The sequence below is a fragment of the Mastomys coucha genome, unplaced genomic scaffold (genome assembly GCF_008632895.1).
Source record: "Mastomys coucha isolate ucsf_1 unplaced genomic scaffold, UCSF_Mcou_1 pScaffold6, whole genome shotgun sequence".
NCBI lineage: Eukaryota > Metazoa > Chordata > Mammalia > Rodentia > Muridae > Mastomys > Mastomys coucha.
In genome coordinates, this window is record NW_022196912.1 from 10,536,712 (window position 1) to 10,542,772 (window position 6,061).

General features: G+C 45.8%; 2 long non-coding RNA genes across 2 annotated transcripts in view; one reads left to right on the plus strand and one right to left on the minus strand.

Moving 5' to 3' along the window:
- LOC116080115 overlaps positions 1–5,017 on the minus strand; it is a 9,815-nt gene extending 4,798 nt beyond the window's left edge. The window contains exon 1 of the long non-coding RNA XR_004114314.1: positions 4,382–5,017. This is a non-coding gene — a long non-coding RNA (uncharacterized LOC116080115). The remainder of the gene's footprint in view (positions 1–4,381) is intronic.
- LOC116080116 lies at positions 4,957–5,550 on the plus strand. Its single transcript, XR_004114315.1, has 2 exons — positions 4,957–5,032; positions 5,397–5,550. It is a non-coding gene; the product is annotated as an uncharacterized LOC116080116 (long non-coding RNA).
- The last annotated feature ends 511 nt before the right edge of the window (positions 5,551–6,061 follow it).

A 6,061-nucleotide genomic window follows, 5' to 3' on the forward strand; every position in this document is an offset into this window, starting at 1 on the left:
AGAGAGAGAGAGAGAGAGAGAGAGAGAGAGAGAAGGGTGACTGTGTAGCCACAGTTCCCTCTGAGATTTACCCATTGTTACCATTGTTACCACATTTCCCTCATCTGCCCTCTATGTTTCTTTTATCCTGAGCCATTTGAGAAAAAAATTGGCAGAAATCTTAACACTTTGACTCTTAAATATTTAGCAGATGGTTTGTATAAACAATTAACAAGCCACAGTATTACCACCACAACAAGGATTTCAACAGCTTAACAACATCTGATCCACATTTTAATATTGTATTACCCCACTTATCCTCTTCTTAAATATTTGTGTGTGTTTTATGTCTGAGCTTTAATCAGAGTTTATGCGTTGAATTTAGTCTTCTCGGTGTCTTTTGTGTAAACTACATCACCAACTTTGATTTTTTTTGAAGACTGAAATTGCCTTTCTTGAAGCGTTCAAGCCAGCTGTGTTGTAGAATGTCCCACGGCTCGGGGTGCTGGGCTGTCTTCTCACGACTAGGTTCAGGTTAGACATCATTGGTAAGGATACTTCACGAAGAGCTGGCTATGGTGGCTCTTGCCTGTGATGCCAGTACTCAGCATGTTGGGACAGGAGGATTATAATAAGTTCAAGGCCTGCACGGGCTACACTAAGTGCCCAGTATGGCCAGTGTGTGGCCAATGTGAGGCCTTGTTTCACCCCCAAATGGAAGTTTCAGTGATCATATTGGGTACTTTGTGTTGTGTCAGGAGGCTGTTGATGCAAGGCTGGGTTATAAAATCTTCCCTCTGCTATGCATCTGAGTCACCGTTCTTAGGTCACACACAGGGCAGTGCCACGAGACTGGAGTGTGCTCAGCATGTGTCTGTTACTCCAAGGCTTTACTATGATTTTGCTGTTTGGCTCAGTTGAAGCCCATGACTTCTTGGGTCTCTAGTCTCTCATTCATGGATCTGTTTGCCCGGCACACATTAGAAAAGCTTCTGTCCTAAGAAACAGAGCTGCCAAGCTTCTCCTGGGTGTCACTCCCTGCCAAGCTTCTCCTGGGTGTCGCCCCCTTCCACCTCCAGGGAAGCCTGAGGAGCGAGCTCACTTCATCTGCTTAGCTCTGGGACACAGACAGTGTGGTGATTCAAATAGAATGGTCCCCATAGGCTCATAGATGTGAGTGCTTGGTCACCGGGGAGTGGCACTATTAGGAGGCATGGCCTTCTTGGGGTAGGTATGGCTTTGTTGGAGGAAGTGTGTCACTGATGGCGGGCTTTGAGGTTTCAAATGCTCAAGCCAACGGTTCTCTCTCTGCCTGCTGCCTTCAGATGTGGATTTAGAACTCTCACTTCTTTCTTTACTGTGTCTGCCTCTATGCTGGTGTGCTTCCTACTATGCTAGATGGAATGCCGATAATGGATGAAACCCTGGAATGTAAGCCAGCCCCAATCAAATGCTTTTATAATAGTAGACATGTTCATGGTGTCTCCTCACAGAAATAGGAGACTGACTCTGTCACTACTCAGTCTACAGGTATAGGTCACAGTTTTGCTTAGTATTAAATGTAGTGTGACAGTTATTGTTTCTAAATTTCGGTTTCTATGTCTATTAAAATCATATATTAGAGAGAAAGATGGCCTCTCCAATAGATGATGTAGGGAAGCTGGGTTCCGCATATAAGAGAAGGAAGTAAGAGTCATTCTCCTCCTTCACAAAAATCAACTCTAATGGATCAAAGACACAAGGCCTCAAACCCCAACACTGATGGAAGAAAACATAAGTAAAATACTTAGGCACAGGCAACAGGCAAGGGATTTCTGGAAAGGATTCCAGCAACATCAGGAATAATCCCAAGAACTGACAAATGGGACTGCATGGAATTAAAAGGCATCTGTGCTGCAAAGGAAACCACAAGGAGAGGGAAGAGTGACAGCCGAGTGGGACTTATCTGTGCTGACTATGCATTCAATTAAGAATCAATATCTAGACTGTATAAAAACTTAATAAGGCAAAATACCCAAAACATCAAAAATCACCCATTCTATCAATGGCCTAATCAATTAGACATTTCTCAAAGGAAGAAATAAAAACAGGTGATAAATCTTTGAAAATAAGTGAATGTCCTTAGCCATCAGAGAAATGTAAATTAAAACGGCTTTGAAATTACATCTCACTCTGTATTGGGTGACTACTGTCAAGAAAACCTGGAGGAGTGGATGCTGGAGGGGATCCAGGGTGAGAGAAACCCTTATTCCTACTAAGGGGAGATAAACTATGGCAGTCATGGGGATTAGTGTGTAGACGCCTCAAGAGAGGAGCTGCACTGCTGCCTAGGACATACCTGTGAACCCTTGTTTATTGAGGCACCATTTATAATTGGCAAGATAAGGAACTAGCCCAGGTCCCATTAACAGATGAATGTATAAAAATATATGGTATTCATCACAGTGGAATTTTATGCAACTGTGAAAGAATGAAATTATGTCATCCAACAGGGAAATGGATGAAATTAGGAATCATGTTAGACAAAATAAGCCAGACTCAGAAAAATAAATTGTACATGTTTTATATCATGTGTGGGATAAAGAATTGTGTGTCTGTCTGTGTTTGGAAGCAGGAAGGGAACCATGAGAGTAGAGGAGGTCTGAAGAGAGAGAGAGGTAGGAAGCAGGAGAGAGCCATGGGATACGTGTGTTATGACAACAGAAGGGAGGACCATCTGAGGGAACAAAGGGGACCAGCCAGAGAGTGAGGGGTGGACAGGGAGGTGCCAGGAGCAGAATATAAGCATCAATGTTTGTTTTATTTTGTTTTGTTTTGCTTTGTTTTGGTTTTGTTTTGTTTTTTTTTTTTTCAGAGACAGGGTTTCTCTGTATAGCCCTAGCTGCCCTGGAACTCACTCTGTAGACCAGGTTGGCCAGAACTCAGAACTCAGAGATCCACCTGCCTCTGCCTCCCAAGTGCTGGAATTAAAGGCGTGCACCACCACTGCTCAGCTAAGCATCAATGTTATACTCCCAAAATGTCACAGTGAAGACAATCTCTCCACATCCTACAACACAGTAGAGTGCTGAACAGGAGCATCTTTCGTCTTTAGCAGTGGCTTCATTATGACACCCTCAGGGGACCACATGGCTTTCAGGGGACAGATGGTAGGTGTTGTCACTGGCCTTGGTGACAGGTTTGCTCCATGAAGAAATCTTCAGAGCTGTGTCAGTCGGTGTTTGCTCTCCTGACGCATGGGCTGTTAGCCAGGAGGCTCAAACGCCGTGTCTCTCAATTTTCTCTTTATTGATTATCATCCCTGCAAGAAGCCTTTTCAGACAACTGTTCCTGGCTGGCCCTCCCACGGGTGTTTAGTGCCACAGACGAACTGCAAATGTGTTACACACTGCATGCAAATCTGTGCTTGGCATTGAAAAAGTAAGGGCCACCCCTGAAATGTCCAGACTTTCTCCCCTCAGGGCAGAGTCATCCTGAATGAAAAATAAGTCTCAGTAGAATTTAAAAATGAATGATATTTTCTCTTAAACCTTTGTGTGTGTGTGCATGTGTGTGTCCACAGCCACTGCTTGTGCAGTAAGTATTTTTATTTTATTTACTAACTTCAGGTCCAAATTAGCAGCATTTCCAAACAGTACCATGACTGCAGAGTTAGATGACCAGGCTATGGGCCAGGGTTAGGCTAGAACTGTCGTATTACACCGGGCAAAGGGATTTCTGAGCTTGCTTTGCATTTGAGACATGGTGACAGTAATTCATTGAACACTTTCTACAGAGCCTCAGGCATAGCAAGGGCTCAATAATTTTCCCAATGTGTCTGTTCCCTTAACATTACTCTTTTATTATTTTATAAAAATTATTACAAAACAACATGCTTTAATATATTCAGGAGAAATAAGTGATTTAATTCCACCCTGCTACCGTCTCCCACTCTGTAAGGGATGCATCAGAACAAGTGGGCTCGGGGGAGCTCGGTGGAGCGAGGGAGAATGTTGTGGAGGGGAATCCTGGAACTAGGAGGAGAGAGAAAGGGCCTGGGCGTGTGTTCTCAGGCCAGCCATGCAGAGACCACTACCTGGGCTAGGACATTCCCCAAAGGTCAGAAAGAAGGCAATGAAGAAACGTCTCCTTCCACAGGACAGGGGCCCTCCCAGTGCACTCCTTGGACTGGGACTATCGGTTTCTTTTCGGGATTTATGAATGTACAAATATTTGGGTTCTGCCTAAAATCTACTGAATCAGAAACTCTGGGGGTGGAGTACAGTAGTTTGTGTTTAAACAAGCACACCCCCCCCCAACACCTCTGGGATTCTGAGGCTTCTCCAGCTGGAGCACTGTTGCTCCTGGACAAAGGTTCCCCTCACATAACAGCATGGGGAGGGTGGGACTGCCAATTACTTACAAGACCAGGGCCAGCTGGATTCCCTCCATGGGAGAAACCTGGCCTGGAGGTTTAGTGGCTTGGAACACAAGCCAGCTGTGAAGATTTGACCACTCCTCCAAGACCGCTAACTCGATGGCCTAGGTTCAAAGGAAGCTGCTATTTAGAGCTCAGCTTGGAGCTTGGATTGAACATGACCACCAACGAAGATATAACAGTGTCTGCTTGTTCGTTGAGGCTCTTCCTTTGTACAATAATGTTTTCTTTCCACAAGAAAGCAGAGTGTCCACCCTGTGCCAAGGAACAGCTTTGATAGGCTGTTGTGTGGTTTGGCTTCAAATGTTTCAAGAGCCTAAGGTGAATTTGTACTGGTCAACATAACCAAGCCATAAGAATATTTTAATTTACAGACATGTTTTTCCTCAGTAAGTTAAGGTAGTTTAGATTTTAATTTCTCTACTCAGTTCTTAATCGACAAAAAGTGAGGAACAAGGCCAGCCTGCACATAGCAGGGATCTTAAAAAGACAGAAGCTCCTCCACACAAGGGCTTTATGGTCTCACAGCAAAGAATTCTAAAGGTGGGCCCACCACATTCTGTGCCGTCAGGATCCAAGATCCCTTTTGTATCTCTGCTCCGATGCTCTAGTTTGAGACTGCTTTTGTTATCAGAGGTAGCCTCTCCTTCTCAGGAGGCAGGATGAGGGAGGGGAAAAGAAGGGAGGAAGAGGCTGCCTTGATTGTGCCTCCCAGTAAGTGTTCTATAACTGCTTTCATTTACAGCCCATTGGCCAGAGCATTTGCTCTAAGGAGTATGGGAAATGTAGTCTTATTCCAAAAGACCCTAATCCTAGCTAAAGTGAACATGTTTTTAGGAAGGAAGAAAGGGCAGACAAGGGGCAAGCAGATGATAATCTGTAGTTTGTGTGAGGCTGGTTGGGCTGACAGAGAAGACTGCTAAGCTATAGGGGTGAGTAGCCTGGAACAGCTGTATTGAGATGACTTCTTAGGCAAAATCCGGTTTGCTCTTCTTCCCAGGGGGAAGAGACTGGCTCTCCACAGCTGCGGTATGCTCCAGGAGTGGCTACACACAGCTCAGAGGGAAGAATGCAGGGCCCTGGGTCCTTCCGCACGGGGAAGAAGCTGAAGAATGGGCCATCTGGGCAAACATAGGCGTGTGGTCTGGAGATGATCTATACGAGTGCCAAGGTGTCTTCTTTTGCTGTCTTGTCTGGGCATTTGGCAGCCCCCTCCCAATTCTAAACCCTTGATGTTAAAGAGTGCTTAATTTTGCCTGGACCAACACAGTTAAGACAGGGAGAGCTGAGACACCCAGGATCGAGAGCAGACCTTGGGCCCAAGCTCCGCAGCCAGTCACAACACCCAGAAGAAGCTCCACTCCCAGGCGCTCTGACACACCCAGGATCGAGGTGAGCAGGAACTAACATCTGTCCCAACACTGGGAGTAACTGGGTCAGCAGGACCAGGCACACAGGAATTCCACCAGCCCAGTGACTCGGGTTCCTTCCTGTCTGTCTGGGCTGGGGTCCAGAGCAGACCTTGGGCGCAAGCTCTGCAGCCAGTCCCACAACACCCAGAGGAAGCTCCACTCCCAGATGCTCTGACACACCCAGGTCAGAGGTGTGCTGACACACCCAGGACCAGAGGTAAGCAGGAACAAACATCTGTCCCAACACTGGGAG